At 35.7% G+C, this 16,989-nt stretch overlaps 1 protein-coding gene and 1 non-coding gene across 10 annotated transcripts in view; one reads left to right on the top strand and one right to left on the bottom strand.

Annotated features, from left to right (window-relative positions):
- MAPK10 (mitogen-activated protein kinase 10) overlaps positions 1-16,989 on the bottom strand; it is a 321,579-nt gene that overhangs the window by 237,603 nt on the left and 66,987 nt on the right. The gene's annotated exons all lie outside the window — the stretch shown is intronic.
- LOC123937766 lies at positions 16,722-16,826 on the top strand. The gene has a single exon (XR_006817562.1). It is a non-coding gene; the product is annotated as a U6 spliceosomal RNA (small nuclear RNA).

The raw sequence follows: 16,989 nt of genomic DNA, 5'->3' as shown, positions 1-16,989 counted from the left end.
AGTGCAAACATTGAAAAAGTAAAAAACTTTCCTAGGCAAATGAAGTTTCACACCATACAAGAACAAGAAGAGACAACATACTTCTGTTTCCTTTCTCAGCATGCATTAGAAAAATCTTTAAATAGACCTACTAACTGAACAGTCTTGAAGTCAGAATAGCTGGTAGGTTGTGAGCTGTGATTTTTAAGGCTGCCTCACAGAACTTTTTAAATCCTCTGCCCGTCTTTCCAATGCCTGTCAGTGATGTCTGAAACACCTTAGGTAATACAGAAGTCTATCATCTATCATTTGAAATGGGTTTAAAATGTAAAAAGTTAATAAACCTCAGTGATTGTTACATTTGCTTTTTATTTTTTCCTGATTCTGATAAAGAGTTACAGCAAGGAAAGAACTGAAAGGTTGAAAAGGAAGAAGCTGGCAACACCGCGAACAAATACAATCTAATTCATATTTGTGCCTAAGGCTAGCACTCCAACTAGTTCTACGAGATTCTAATGAAATTCCTTAATATGCCTTCTTTCTGCTAAAATATGTGTCCTTTCTTGTTTTTTGGTGGCCCTGAAATTTATATAGAGATTCTAAACTTGTTCAGAAGCATTCCTTCACCCAACAGCCTAAAAAAAATTGTTATGAAGTAAGTGAATTCAAAGTCCTTATTAAACCCAAAGGCAGCCTGCCGGGGTATGGAATGCATGGGTGGCCCCCTTGAGTATCCACTGACATAACTTGAAATGCATTGACTTTGGTGACAAAGAGGAATCCATTTAGGTTTTTCATTTCATTTTGTGTCTGGCATATGAGCACAGAAGAATAGATGTGAAGAATAAGAGAATGCTTCTGTTCTCATTCAACCCCTTAGGATACATGGAGCACAAACTGACAGATGTATTAGAGAGAGAAACTGCAGAAACTGTTTTCAATAGTTTTTTTTTTTTTAATGCTGTCCACAAGCAATCCGGTTACAGTGTTGAGGTGACAATCTGAGCTGCGGCAAGGTTCATTACCCACTTCTGCATCTGACCTTCACACCTGGCCTGACCTTGAGGACTGATAGTTTGCCAAGCAGCAAGGGTAGCACCTTTAACACAGACCTCAACATTTTCACATCTGATAACAAGATTACTTCATAAGTAGAGATATGGATAGGGAACAGTGAAACCAAGAAAAGAACAATTGACAGAAATTCTGTAAACTCTGTTGCCAGATTAGTTCAAGAGAACATGTGAGGAACTTTTCGGAAAGTCCCTGAAATGCTTGCTACATGTAAGAAACACCAAGGGAAAGAGGAGTAAATGGAAGCTGAGGGCCAGTTTCAGCAGGTAAGGAGCTGGAAGCTCCCACAGTATGAAATAATATAAGACATTAATAAGATTTTATGTTCTGGAGTCAGTCCCTGGGTTCAAATGTTGACTTACCACTTAATAGTTGTATGACCTTGTTATTTAATGATCAGTGTTATAGTTTTCTCATCTATAAAATGGAGGTGATAATAATCTCTACTACACAGTACTGCTGTGAGGTTTCAAGGATTCATACATGCAAATGGTTAGAACAATAACTAGCAATAAAGGCAAACTTTTGCCTTTATTTTTGGCCCCATTTGTACTCATAGACTGATGATGTCAGAGACATTTGGAAACAGAGGTTAAGGGGGATCTTCTAAACCAAATAGACATTTCCTACTTTCTCTACTATCCCAAGTCAATTGGAGTAGCAACTTGACACATCATGTAAATATCCATTCAAATCTTGTAAAAAAATAATAACAGAAAAGGATTATGTATTTGATCCCTGGATGATGAACTGTATTAATAATATCTTGACAAATCTTAAATGAACCAGGATTTTGAGAGCTTTATTCTGTTTCCAGCTCTGAAATTTCACTTAATCTTTTTGAGCTTTGAATGATTACTAAATCTGTATCTATATAATCAGGCCCAGACAGTGCAAAATATTAAAAACACAACAATGTAAAAGATAGCATGTGTTCTCCCAAAATGATAAGCTTTTCATTTCAACCCTGATCATATCCATCTTTGATGGTATTGGTATATATTTGTACACTGTATTTTCTTTTATACAGGAGTTCAGGTTTATTTGAAAAGCCAAGCTATTGGGGTCACTTTGGTCTCCGGACCAAGCTTCTATGCTAAGTGAATAGGTTGAAATAAATGAACAGGTATGTAATTCAAATGCAAATGTACACAATCACTTGGAAATGGATTAGTAGCTACAAAATAAATGTCCTGAATGAAAAAGCTTATGGTAGTTATTTTTTTAGCATAGATTTTCCCAAATGCTTTAATTTGCTTCTGCAAAAATAACATTGCCCTCTTTTAATGTTCAGAACAGTAGACAAAGGAAAAATTGTAAGAAAGCCCCTGAATCAAAAGCCACATAAATGTACTTATTCCCTTCATATCCTTTTCCTTCTTCCCAATATCTCAAGCCATCACATCTTAATGCTCATGAGCTATCTCTTTCCCTCCAGGAAGAATCATCCACTTGAAGGTCTTCAGATACTTCTTGCATGGAGGCTTACAGGATGAGTCTCATCGTGTCTTCACTTTCCCTTTCCCCTCCATCATCATCAGAAGTCTTAGTCTGGGGGCACCTGGGTGGCTCAGTGGGTTAAAGCCTCTGCCTTCAGTTCAGGTCATGATCCCAGGGTCCTGGGATTGAGCCCCATGTTGGGGCTCTCTGCTCTGCAGGGAGCCTGCTTCCTCCTCTCTCCTCTCTGCCTACTTATGATCTCTGTCTGTCAAATAAATAAATAAAATCTTTAAAAAGAAGAAGAAGAAGAAGAAGAAGAAGAAGAAGAAGAAGAAGAAGAAGAAGAAGTCCCAGACTGACAAATTATCCATTCTTCCAGGGAGGGTGACCCTCACACTACTCTGGACATGCCCTAATTTGTTTCTACTCTCCTGTACCCTTGCCCTCTGGAATTTAAAGTCTTCAATCAGCAAGCTCCCCTACCTGTGTGCTCAAATTGATTTTTACCTTCTTGTTATAACCAACAACAGATTTGCCTTAACAATGCTCTCAAGTGGTAGCTATAGTTTGTTTCACATACCACTCATCTCAGCGATTTCAAGTAGATTTAGTTACCCATCCTGAGGTCTTCCTCATTTCCATAAATATCAATGCCATCCTTCCAAAATTTTGCAGCCATCATTGATTCTCCTCTTTTATTTTAACACCCCAAATCCAATCTGTCAGCAAGTTCTATCTGCTTTGGTTTCATTATATGTTCAGAATTCAATCACCTACTATCATCTTCACTACTACCATTCTGATCTAAAACACCAACACTTCAAGGCTAAATGATGAAAATAGCCTCCCAGCTAGTATCTTTCCCTCAGTTCTTGCCTCAGTGAGGACTACATACAAACAACAACTGAAGAAATGTTGTTTAAAACGATGAATTCCTCAGGGCACCTGGGTGGCTCAGTCAGTTAAGCATCTGACTCTTGATTTAGACTCAGATCATGATCTCAGGATCATGAAATCAAATCCCATGTCAGACTATGTTAGGAATGGTGCCTGCTTATGATTCTCTCTGTTCCTTTCCCTTTGCCCTTCCTGCTCCTGCTTGTGCTCCTCCCCCTGCCAGAAAGAAAGAAAGAAAGAAAGAAAGAAAGAAAGAAAGAAAGAAGAAAGAAAGAATCCCTCCATTCAAAATCCACCATTGGATTTACCCAGAGTAAAAAGCAAATTGCTTACAATGGTTACAGTGGCTGGAACACAGGATGTGCTCAGGAAAATTTTATCAAAATTCATTCATTGAAACAACATGGACAAAATAAAACTACACACACACACACACACACACAGACACACACACACAGACTTTATTCCCCTCACCAAATTTTTGCCATCTCTCTAAATAGCTGCACTACCCCCAATTGTCCAAGTGGAAAACCTATGTGTCCTCCTCAGTCCTTCATCTTCCCTTCATACTCCACATATAATTCTTCAGAAGTCATGCCCACTCCACTACAAAATAGATCCCAAGTCAGGCCACTTTCACTCCATCTTTACTGCCGCAGCTCTATTCCAAACCTTCAGAATCTTTCACGTGAACCATTGTAATAGCCTCCTAGTTGCTCTCCACCTGCAGTCTTGACATCACACAGCAGCCAAAGTGATCTTTCTAAAACATAAATCAGAGTGCACCACTCCCCCATCTCCCTAGCTCCCATTACAACTAGAATGAAAACTAAAATCCTTACCAAGGCCCACAGGCTCTACATTAATGGTCTCTGGCTACTTCTCAGGCCTCATGTCTCTCCATCCTCTACTGCTTACTCTAGTCTGGTTTGGCTATCCTTTTTTCTTTCTCTTGAACAAGCAAACCTCATCACTATTGCTTTTTGCTTTTGAAGTTCCTTCCTCCTTGAAATACTCTTTCCCCAGGTCTTCATATGGTTGCATCTCCATCTCACAATTCAGGTCTTAATCAAATCCTTATATCCCCCCAATGGCCTTCTCTGACCATTCTCACCTAGCTACTTTTCCATCCCTCCCCTTTACTACATACTATCCCATTTTTAAATGCTTTACAGGAATTACCAGTATGTGAATAAATAAATGAATGAATGAATGAACTACATATAATTGTCTGTCACCTCCAGTAGAAAGTAAAATCTTTGAGGGACATGATTATTTCTATGCTGTTCTCCATTATGTGCCCAGTGTCTAGAATAGCGCATGGTACATGGTATAATATATACACTAATGATTTGATTACTTCATAATGTCTCCCAACATTTGTTAAATAACTAGAATGTACCTTTCTCTGTTCAAAATATAAAAGCTAGGGGAGACTGGCTGGCTCAGTTGATTAAGTATCTGTCTCCTGGTTTTGGCTCAGGTCCTGATCTCCAGGGTTGTGGGGTCAAGCCCTGCATCGGGCTGAGCACTCAGTGCAGAATCTACCCTCTCGCTCTAGTCCTCACCCCCCTCACATGCACTCTCTTTCTAAAATAAATAAAATGTTTTTTAAAAACATATGAAGGCTATACAAAGGTAAAAGTCATTCTTATACTATGAGATAAAAAGTAAACAAATTATTGCAATGCAATGCCGTATTCTCTGTGTTCCTCTCCAGGCTTCCTAAACAAAAAATACATTTATCATAAGAACCCACCAGTCTATGAGAGTGAGCTATTAGGCTATATCCTGAGTACACTGCCCTGTCATTATGAGGCATGCCTGAACACCTTAATGTAGTTGGTTCTTGTCATTTTAACAAATTCAAATTTCTCTTTGCTAGCCTCACTGCTTTAAATTTTCTTACAGTTTATTCAAATTGCATTTTCTAAAACCTTCCATTTTTATCACCATGACTACCTTGCTACACTCAAGTTCTTCCTCTAAATTCCTAGGTTTTAATAATTTAATTCAGAAAGTGCTTGAGTGCCTGTGAACATATTGAGTTTATACATTTTGTCTTAGTACTCAAGGCCCCACATCTCTGTATCTACTTTTCACCTCAATGCAGCCCACTTCATTTATTAATTCAATATTCTTTTTTTTCCCTCCCTTTCTCTACTCCCATTTGGAGAGCACTTTCATTTCAAATACTGTATGCCTTGCTCCCACAGTCAGCCAAACCCAGCCACAGTCAAATTAATAATAAATTCCTACCTAACAAAATAAAAATTATAAAAGAGTAACTAAGCCTCACCTTGATACACAAAATTCAATATTTGTCATCAGTTCTTAAGGTCATATAATATTCAAGTTTCCTGTATAACAGTAGTAAAAATATTAATAAGAAAATTCTGATTAAAACACATTTCTATAGTGAGTTGGCCTAAGTTCTAAAAATCTTGAAGTCATTTTTTATAGTAAAACATGTTATCCTGAGACTATTTTCTGAATAATTGCATATTTTAATTCAAAGCCTATAAAAAGTATTTTGAAAATATAACATCAATTTATAAGAGAGAGTTTACAATTTCCAATAAGAAAAAATGTAGATATTAACTTAAAAAACCTTAATTTTAAAGAAAAAATTAGAAAATATTTTAAAAGTATTACATGAATCAATTTACTATGGCATCCATTTAGGCATGGAAATTGAATGCAAAATTCTAATATTTCTAATTCCAACTAGAAATTTGGGGTCTTACTGTTCAAAATTTTCTCAGCATTCTGACACCTGAAATGAAGAGATTAATTTGATTCCAGACACTCAACATTTTTGTATAATCTTAGGAGGTAATTTTTACTTACTCTTTGCCTGAAACAGAAAAGTGTCTGAAGAAAAGTGAGAGATGAACAAAAATCAGTGAATACTAATTGTGAAATGTGCAGATTGCCATTGTAAAATCTGTAATTACTATCAAAAATGTAGGAAGGCAAAACATTGCATAGTGTGGTATAACTAGAATTTTGTGTGCAGAAGAATATGAAAACTAATTTAAAATTTCTAGAATCCTGACAGTTGTAAAACACATGAAATTTAGAGGAGAAAGCCAGGTCCTGGGAAGTCCCAAATAATCTTTGACTCCTACTGATAAAAGAGTAGAAGATAAATCAAATGCATTTTGTTTACCTTTGTCATTAAGGTAAAGATGCCATTTATATTAAAGTCCTTTGAACCACCTCCTGTACCATTTAGGAGACACTATAATAATTAAGAATTAAAATTTTAATTGAGATAAAATCAACGGAGAGTGAAATGAACAAATCCTAAATGTGTAATTTGAGGATTTCTGATGCATATATACACCCTGCCACCACTAACTAAACATGTTTATCATGCCAGAAATTCTCCTGTGTCACTTCTAGACCATCCTCAGCTCCCATAAGCAACCAGTTCTGAACTCTATTGCCATAGATTAATTTTGCCTGTTCTTGCACTTTATAAAATGCAATTATGCAGCATACAGTCGTGTGTGCCTGCTTGATTTTTCTCAGAGCAATGTTTTTAAGATCACGTATGCTGCAACATGCATCAATAATTGATCCCCTTCTATTAATGGGTATTATTTCTCTGAATGAGTATACCACAGTTGATTTATTTATTCACCTGTTGTTGAAATTTAGGAGGTGTTTCCAGGTTAGGGCAATTATGAATAAAATTGCTATGAACATTCAAGTACAAGTCTTTTTGTAGAAATGTGCTTTCTTTTCTCTTGGGTAAATAAAGATCTAGGAGTGGAATTACAGGGTCATAGGTAGGCACATGTTAACCTTTTAAGAAACTACCAAACTGGAGTGCCTGGGTGGTTCAGTCAGTTAAGCATCCCACTCTTGGTTTTGGCCCAGGTCATGATCTCAGGATCATGAGATCCTGTGGGGCTCTGCGCTCAGCAGGGAGACTGCTTGGGATTCCCTCCCTCTCCTTCTCCTCCACCCACTCATGTACACACTCTCTCTCTCAAATAAATAAATCAATCTTAAAAAGAAGAAGAAGAAGAGGAAGAAAGAAAAAGAAACTGCCAAACTGCTTTCTGAAGTAGTTGTACAATTTTGTCCTCTTTGGCAATAGGTGAAAGGTCTAGTTGCTCCACATATCACCATTTGGTATAGTGGACATCCTAGTTAGTAAAATATGATATTTCCTGGTGGTTTTAATTTGCATTTCTCTGATGACTAATAAGATTGATACCCCAAAACAATGAACACTGTTATGCTGTAAATAAACAAATAAACAAAAAAAAAATAAGATTGATACCTTCCAAGTGCTTTTTGGCCTTTCCTATGTCTTCTTTTGTGAAGTGTCTGTTCAAATATTTTGCCCAATTTCTTCAACTGGCTCGTTTGTCACTTTATGATTGATTCATAGGAACTTTTTAAAAGTATATTCTGGGATGGATAATGAATATGTGGCGCATATATATATATATATATATATATATATATATACACACACACACACACACACACACATACACACACACAGAATATTACTCAGCCATCAGAAAGAATGAAATCTTGCCATTTCAATGTCATGGATGGAGCTAGAGTATATTATGCTAAGTGAAATAAGTCAGATAAAGACAAATACTATGATTTCACTCATATGTGGAATTTAAGAAACAAAACAGATGAACATAAGGGAAGGGAGAAAAACAAGAAAAAAGAGAGAAGGAAACAGACAATGAGACTCAAAGACAGAGAATAAACTGAGTGTTGATGGAGGAAGGTGTAGGGGGATGGGCTAGATGGGTAATAGGTATTAGGAGGACACTTGTTAGGATGAGCACTGGATATTATATGTAAGTGATGAATCACTGAACTCTACTACTAAAACAAATATTGCACCATATGTTAACTAACTAGATTTTAAATAAAAAATTTGAAAAGAAAAAACACAAGCAAAAAGAAGAAGGAAAAATATATATGTGTGTATTCTGGAAACCAGAGCAATCTACAGATTTGATGCAATCCCTACTGAAATACCAACAACATTTTTCACAGAAGTATAAGAAATAATGCTAAAAGTTGTATGGACACAAAGACCCCAAATAGCCAAAGCAATCTTGAGAAAAAACAAACCCAAAAGTATCACAACTCTAGACTTTAAAATGTAGCACAAAGCTGTGGTAATCAAAACGGTATGGCATTGGCACTAAAGTAGACACATAGATCAACAGAACAGAATAGAGCCCAGAACTAAACCCACACATATATGGTCAATTAATCCTTGACAAAGGAGGCAAGAATATACAATGGGGGAAAGAAAGTCTCTTCAACAAATGGTGTTGGGGGACGCCTGTGTGGCTCAGTGGGTTAAAACCTCTGCCTTTGGCTCAGGTCATGATCCCAAGGTCCTGGGATCAAGCCCCACATTGGGCTCCCTGCTCCATAGGGAGCCTGCTTCCCCCCCTCTCTCTCTGCCTGCCTCTGCCTACTTGTGATCTCTGTCTGTCAAATAAATAAAATCCTTAAAAAAAAAAAAAAAACAGCAGCAAAAAAACCAAATGGTGTTGGGAAAACTGGACAGATACATGCAACAGAATGAAACTGTACCATTCTCTAACACCATACACAAAAATGGGTTGTAGATGACACTTTTGGTAAGCCTAGCATAACAACATATAGAGAAGCTGAATCACTATATTGTATGCTGTATGTTTCTAAGAACAAATTCTTTGTTAGATTCTATATTCAAATATTTAATTCCAATATATGGTTTACCTTTTCTTCTTCCTAGCACTGTTTTTGAACAAGAGGAATTTACCTCTTATTTTTATCATATTTTTTTAAAGATTTTATTTATTTATTTGAGAGAGAGAGTGAGCAAAGGAGACAGAGAGAGAAGGAACAGAGGGAGGGACACAGGGACAGGGAGAAGCAGACATCCCACTGAGCAGGGAGCCTGGCGTGATACTCAATCCCAGGATTCTGGTGTCATGACCTGCCTAAGTTAATTTCTGTATAGTATGAAACAGAGCTTAAAGTTTATTTTTTCCACATATTTATATTAATTATTAAATTTTAAGTTAAAGATTTTGGGTAAGAAACATAAAAACACAATACCTAACCAGCACTTAAAAATGATTTCTTTTACTTTGCCACTTTGTTTTTATTATTGTTGATATTGTTTCCAATGTAGCTCATGTCTATACAAGAATAGTCCAAACAGAAGTGGGTTAAAATTGTTCATAGGTCTGAGGAGGGCAAACCACTTCTGCCATTTGCTTCTGTCTCAAGTCCACCTTTCCTGAAGATATTTGCCATATGGCTCAAGCTTAGCAGGTCTCACACATCCTGGGACCAAACATGCATATTGAGTATATTGCATCACCTGTTTCTCTTGTGAAATGCATGAATGATTTTGCTCTTTTACCTAGCAGCCATCCACAAATTATGCAGTTGCCCTCCTGGATAGTGGACCTATGGCAGCCCTCTTTTAAATAAATATACCACAGTGTTATTTTGCAAGGCTTTTAAAAAATTCTACAAAATAAAACCGTCAAGTGAAAACTAACACTTTAACATATCTAATTATGGAATCTTCATTATTCTGTTGAAATGTTTTTAAGTCTACAATTTCTATTCAACATAGGGTACACGACAACATCCTTGCTTTAGGGAAACCACAAGCTCCACTGTAATAAAAGGAAAATAAAAGCCATGCGATGCAGAATTTTATCCTGCCCAGGGCCCTAGCAAGAGAAAGACAATTGTTCTGAGCCGTAAATAAAGCCAAGACATAAGCTGCACCTATCACCAAAATCCAAAAAATTCTCAAATCAACAGTTCACATTTCATGCTTTTCTAAAGTCCTGTCAAAAAAATCAGCCGAGGGAAAATAGTAAATATGTTTCATTTGTACTTTTATAGCATAGATATTAACTGGTTCATGGTCACAAGGTTGATAAAATATTTCAGGAGAAAACAATACAATTTTGTAGTTGTGTTTGCGATGTCCAGAGAATTTGATTTCTTACCAAGAGTCACCAAGTCTGACTCTTTTAGCAATCAGATATTAATATTGTTTGAAAGTTTTTGTCTTCATATTTGATTTTTATAAAGTACAAATCTAAAGTATTTCAAAATACAGAGCTAATTCATCATTTTTGTGGTTTTTACATAAAACTCAAATACTGGTGCAAAGTGCCATATTCAAAGAAATAAAATGCAGCAACCAAAGGTAATTTAAAAGTAATTCTTAAAAACTAATGATGTACTATATGTTGGCTAACTGAACATAAAAAAAGAATTTTCAATTGAAAATTTCTTTAGGGTACTAGGTGCCAACCTACTAGAATTCCCATTTAACTATTATGTTATTCTCAAAGTATTTGCATTTTAAAGAAATCATTTTTATTTCTTAAAAAAAGGTAATTCTAACTCCTAGGTACAACTCTTGAAAAATTAAGGATATTTTATTTAATATTAATATGAAAAACATTAAATAATAAAATATTAAAGGAGTCTAATTTATACCCCTTTTCTTTAAAATCATATTTTTCCTCATTCCTATTGATTTCCAGTTTTCCCCACTCCCACTTTCAACTCTCTTCCCCAAATTTTCTTCCAACAGTCTTCAACATCAAGAGATGAGACTTTCCCTTTCTATTCCCTTGCTATTCTCTTTTACTCTCAAAACAGTGTCTTCATGCATGTACCCATTTGTGCTTTTACTGTTTAGCCTCTAAAGATTAAGCCAATATGCATTGTAAATTGGTTAGGAAGGAAAATAGAGAAAAGCGTGTCTCCTCATACATTAATAATTTTTTATCCCTGTTACATACATATTACCTCCCTTCAGGAAGTCTCAAGATAGTTTAAGGTACCCAGCATTCCAGTGTACCTCCAACTAGCAGTTCTCTCTCAATCAAACTTGACAGAAAGACTGAGGTTAAGTAATTTTCTGAATTAAATTGCAGATAATAAGGAATTTGGCTTAGGGCTTTGTCTCCCAAATTAAAATATTTTTCCAGTGAACACCAAGCTTCTTTAAGGCTTTACATGGACAAACATACCTTACTTATCTTCAAAACTGCCTTCACTGACATTATAAACTGAGCCCACTTCATGAAAACAAAGATCTTGATTAAAACAAAGAAAATTAAACCTATGATAATAATTTTGTGTGGTCACTGGGTGAACATGCACCAGTTTTTTCCACAGGATAAATATGATTTATTCTGATCATGGTGGATTCTGAAAGAATCACTTCTAATTACACTGCCTGATAAATAAGCAGAAATATAAAAACCCTTACTCCATAACTACTTAGGGAATAAGATGCTACCTAATTTTGTGCAAAAGATAGGATTACTAGATGTTCCACTGATAGAATATAAAGAAGGTCACAACTTAAAATAATATACATCATATTTCAGGCAAAATAAAAGTGAAATCTGTGACAAGGAAATTATATAGTCTATTTCTATGTGTGATTCCAAATATTTAATTCTACATGATCCATATTGGGAACATCACACTTAAAATCACATCTTATCCAGTGTTTAAAGACCCAAACAACATTAAATACCACAAAAAGTTTCACCATTTTATGAAAGACTACTATAGAGATACATCCGTCTAGGCCTAAAAGATCCTAAATCAAGTATGATTTTACTACCTCTTGAAAAGATGTATGATAGTAGAAGGGTAAAATCAATAGTATGGGCTCTAGTTTTCAAAGTGTAAAGATATATGAACTTTTAGTTTTAATTAAAAACCCATCTCCTTCAGGAAACTTCCCACGATAAGGGTAAAACATTTTTTTACTTACTTAATTTCAGTGATCCTAACACTTTATTCCTATTTTATCTGGTGATTAAATATAGCTAGTATATTTGGCTTCAAAGTCAAGCAAGCCTATAAGCTATATATGTGTAGATTTTCAGTAAGTATGTGACATTGAGGGGCACCTGGCTGGCTCAGTTGGTTAAGTATCTGAGTCTGGATTTAGGCTCAGGTCAGGATCCCAGGGTTGTGAGGCTGAATCTCACGCTGGGCTCTGTGCTAGGCATGGAGCCTGCTTAAATTCCCTCTCTCCCTCACTTCTGCCCCTCCCACTCCTGCTTGTTTACTCACATTGACTCTCTCAAAATATAAAATAAAAAATTAAGTATGTAACACTGAAAATATACTTCTGGCTTTAAATAGCTCATTAAATGGTTTTTAAGTGTAAGTCTGAGAAATGCAAACATTTCTGATACAAACTGTATGGCCCACATTAAAATTGTTTCTTAGGGCTTTCACCATTTTGTTGATTTTATTTAGATAATTCATGTTTATATCATTTCCTTTTTCCATGATCAGTGGTCTTCTAGTCCTCAAGATTACCAACCAATGTTTCTATACTTTTCTAGTACCTATCTCTCTTATCCTATCCCCCAACCCCTAACTATTAAACTAACTTTACTCTTTTCAAACTGTATGCTCTTTCCAACCAACTCGAAATTCTTAGAAAATAATTTCATCTCCTCGTGCACAGAGAATACAGAATCTCTCTACTAGTCAGGGTACAATCTAAACTTACTGTAACAAAGAGACTCTAAAACCCAGTACTTAAATATGATAAATGTTTATTTTCTTCTGACATAGCATACAAAGGCAGATAGGCAAGCAATCTAAGCTTTGCTCAGGAGGATAGCCAGAATCCCAAATAGATAGGTTGACTCCTGCCCTCACATGATGAAAACATGTCGTTTTCACCTCTGTATCCAAGACTGGATGCCATTTTAGTCATTTCCGAGTCAGGTGAAAGGAGAAAAGGTAATCCACAGTAAGCCACTTACTGTACTTTTCCTGAAAGAAATATGTATCATCCCATTCATATCCCATTAGCCCAAACATAGTCACATAACCACATTACCTGCAAGGAAGGCCATTGCAAGGGAGGTCCTATTACTAATAAGAATAAAAGAAAATTAAAAGCAGAGGACAATTTAGCAGTCCGTATCAAAAGGGTAGATAGAAAATTTTCAAATTATTTCTGTAAATCGTAACTCTAACACTAACCATAAGCCACAAAAAATACAGCTGGATCCACACCCTTATTCTTTCCTTTGGTTAGTTAAGGACCAAGTCAATCTCCTTTCATCTTGAACCTACCTTTATCTCATTTTCCAGAAGTCTTCCTCTGGCATTTATTCTCTTTCCCTTGTAACTTCAAATCTACCATGTCTACTAGCTTGGTAGCTTTAAAGTCAGCATAGTGGAAATATTTACACCACAGAAATGGACAAATGGCACAAACCTAGGGTTTTTTTCCCCCTGAAGAGCCAGTTTTAAAATTTTTGTTTCAATTCATTGTCTTCAATTCATTCTTTGCATACCAGTCAGAGACTTCTTAACCCACAAGGTGAATCATGATCATATGATTAACTTCTCAAACATCATAAATCTGGGCTAGTTGTCTCTTTCATGTGCTCTTAAAAAGACCTGAACATTCTCATCCTACCATTTATCACAGTATGTTGCAATAACCTGTTAACTCGTTTTTATTCCCCTATTAAACTGTTTAAAATAGAAAGTATTTCTCTCATGTATTCCCAGCACATAAAACAATGCCTAACACATAATTAATACCTAAAAACTATCTGTGGAATAAATGAATGATATAACAAGTGTCCTTTCCCCCCAAATATATGCCAGTCTCCACATTACTCCTTTTAAGCAATATCTTTGTTATCCTTTATTCCTCAATTTAAGAACCACATATAATCTACATGGATAGATTGCAGATAATCTATCCATCCTGATCACACTTTTAAAAAGCAGCAATAAACTTGACTAGGCTCTTAAATATTAGAAATATCTACCCGCGTCAAAGTCACTGAAAATGTTCTTTTGCATTTTATTTGCTCATATTGTACAAAGTTTGGCTTGAAATAGAACTGCAGCCTCAGCTTCCACCTTACAAAAGCCTTCTGGGAAAGAAAGTAGTTCTTGACAGCTAGCTTCTGTAGCTGGAGGACTGCCACAAAAAAAAAATCTGAATATGCTGCTGTTCCTTAAAATAATTTCCCTCATTCATGCAAATTACGTGCTTGAGAAGGATTATTTCTACAGATGAGTACAGAATAATTAATGTAATGTACAAATCCCATCTCTAACTGGAATTTTGACATAATCTACTCCCAAATTCCATCCTTCATGAAATTTAGCAAAAGTTCAGTATCTTTTTATGTATATAAATGACACCCCCCTCCAAAAAAGTGTTCTCTTTGTAATAGTTATCTCATATCTTGGAGCCTCTTTTTTTTGTCAAGTGGTAGTAGCTTAATTTCATTTTATCTCATATTCAAATATTACTTTATCTCTCAACCTCAATTTTAAATTAGATGACTTTCATTGATATTGTCTATTCAAATATTAAATCATTTTTTAAACAAAAATATACTATCTACTGTGTGTCTGGCCCTCTTTTAGGCATTGAAAACCCAGAAACAAAAATACAATAGAAGAGTCTTCTCTTGGGGAGTTTATGTTATAGTAAGGGAGAAAGACAGTAAACATAAACAAATAAACCATATACTTTCAATGAGTAGTAAGTGCTCTAAGGAAAAGAAAGACCATGTGAAGGAATGTCAAATGTGCCAGGTGAGGGAATAGGCAGGATCAGACAAGGGTTTTCTGAAAGAATGACTTAAGCTCTGATGGGGAAAAAGATATCCGAGTGTACAGTGGAGGGGATAGGATCCCAAGCAGAGGGAATACAGCAGCAAACTGAAATACCCTGAGGTAAATAGGAAAGTAGTGTGTTTGACTGACAGAAAGTCAGTAATGATTGGAGTATGGTGGTTTTAAATCACATGGTCTCCCACCAGATTTAATTTTATTTTCTTCAAGAGAATATGTACTCATAATGTTAATCATAAGTTATCAAGCTACCATCATGAAGTCTCTATGCACAGAATTGGGAGAGGGTGGGCCTTGGCAGATACAGATATAAATAACTTCAAGAACATAAATTAAATAATTAATAATGCTAAAGCATAACTTAAAAACTAGGAAATTATGAGTCTTCAGTTTTTATTACCTTTTTATTTATTTTTTTAAGATTTTTTTATTGGGGCACCTGTGTGGCTCAGTGGGTTAAAGCCTCTGCCTTCTGCTCAGGTCATGATCCTAGGGTCCTGGGATTGAGCCCCGCATTGGGCTCTCTGCTCAGCAGGGAGCCTGCTTCCCTTCCTCTATCCGCCTGCTTGTGATCTCTGTCTGTCAAATAAATAAAATCTTTAAAAAAAAAAATTTAAAGATTTATTTATTTATTTATTTATTTGACAGACAGATCACAAGCAGGCAGAGAGTCAGGAAGAGAGAGAGGAGAAAGCAGGCTCCCCACTGAGCAGAGAGCCTGATGCAAGGCTGGATCCCAGGCATGACCTGAGCCGAAGGCAGAAAGGCAGAGGCTTTAACCCACTGAGCCACCCAGGTGCCCCTACCTTTTTCTTTCATAGTATTTCATTGTGAGCTTATACATTTTGATTTTTAATAATGGCCATGTTTAATAACTGGGTAACCAAACTCTTTAGAATTTAACAACTGGTTCCTACCAGCTGGTACATGCCAGCTCCAGCTCACCACTAGTGCGTGCTCTCTGTAAGTACTCTTTAATCTGTCCAGAAACCTAAAAAGATCTATGGAAATATTTAATTTTTAATTTTGTATCTTGCTCCCTTCTGCCAAATGGTTTCTGCTATTTCTCCACACTCACCTGAAAACATACAAAAAGTAACATAAAAAGGGAAAAACTGATTTGTAGATCTATCATTTGTGGCATATCCTGGAAAGCAAACTGAGGGTTTTTTTTTTTTTTTTTAATTATGATTTCTCACAGAATAATGTTAAGGTCAAAAACCAGAGTTCTAGGATTCCATACTAGCTCTTGGCAGTAAAAAACTAACAAAATTGTTTTACGGTAATCATATAACACACTTAAATTTAATACTCAGATTACTAAGATGCTCTTTAAAGTGCCTAAGCACTGAGAGAAAAACTAATGATTATGTGACTATATGTGTAAGCAGAAGGTAACTTTTTAAATGCTAAATTCTTTTTGCAAAAGCAAAATACACAGAATGAGGTCCTAAATAACCAGGATCACCATGTTCCAAGTTGATAAATGTAAGAGCATTGCTAGAACTGTAGCACACTGAACACTGACTTGTCTTGAGTATGTACTTTTTATTCCTTCTCTATTCTTAGCCACATTGTCATTATCATCCATTTAATGGATGATTGTTAAAATTTCATTTTAACAAATGGCTTACCAAACATTAAAAATTTTCACTCTCGTGCTCGCTTTGGCAGCACATATGCTAAAATTAGAACAACAGAGAAGATTAGCATGGCCCTTAAGCAAGGATGACATGCAAATTCGTGAAGCATTCTATTTTTAAAAAAAAATGTTTTTTCACTGTCTGTTGGGAGGCCTAGAGCAGATGTTAGCATTTATTTTGAAGAGGAAACAAACACACACAAAAAACACGTAATAGTATTTCTAAAGTTGCAAAAAATTAAAACAATTTACAGATTGGCTCTCTAGTAGAAGGAAGAAAGAGT

The sequence above is a fragment of the Meles meles genome, chromosome 2 (genome assembly GCF_922984935.1).
Source record: "Meles meles chromosome 2, mMelMel3.1 paternal haplotype, whole genome shotgun sequence".
NCBI classification, from domain to species: Eukaryota; Metazoa; Chordata; class Mammalia; order Carnivora; family Mustelidae; genus Meles; species Meles meles.
This window is presented reverse-complemented; position numbering and strand designations above follow the sequence as displayed.